The 337-nt window shown below is 41.2% G+C and overlaps 1 long non-coding RNA gene across 1 annotated transcript; it reads right to left on the bottom strand.

The window, feature by feature from the left end:
• Positions 1-12: 12 nt before the first annotated feature.
• On the bottom strand, positions 13-321 carry LOC104775407. Its single transcript, XR_765895.1, has 2 exons — positions 174-321; positions 13-97 (listed from the first exon to the last, which is right to left on the bottom strand). It is a non-coding gene; the product is annotated as an uncharacterized LOC104775407 (long non-coding RNA).
• Between the last annotated feature and the right edge of the window lie 16 nt (positions 322-337).

The raw sequence follows: 337 nt of genomic DNA, 5'->3' as shown, positions 1-337 counted from the left end.
TTGAGATCATACTCCTCCTCTTGCCATTTGAAGGGTGCTAGGAAAGTGTATTGTAGCATCACCAGTAAAAGAATTCAGGTAGACAACAAGTTCCCTCCTATTGACATAAATCAGATAGTAAATATCTCATCTGACTCGCACTAAAGTTGGCAGGTAACAGAAACATGGCTTACTTGTCTGCTAAATAGTACGCTTCCCAACATGGGTGAAGCATTGTTGCTGCCTCATCAGTGCAATTTCCTTTCTCCAATTGGGTCATCCAATGAAGTGCCTGCTTTTGATATGGACGAAGCTCACACAGAAGTTTATGTGGAGTTTCCATTTCCTGTTGCAAAAT

Source organism: Camelina sativa, unplaced genomic scaffold (assembly GCF_000633955.1).
Source record: "Camelina sativa cultivar DH55 unplaced genomic scaffold, Cs unpScaffold13777, whole genome shotgun sequence".
Classification (NCBI taxonomy): domain Eukaryota; kingdom Viridiplantae; phylum Streptophyta; class Magnoliopsida; order Brassicales; family Brassicaceae; genus Camelina; species Camelina sativa.
This window is presented reverse-complemented; position numbering and strand designations above follow the sequence as displayed.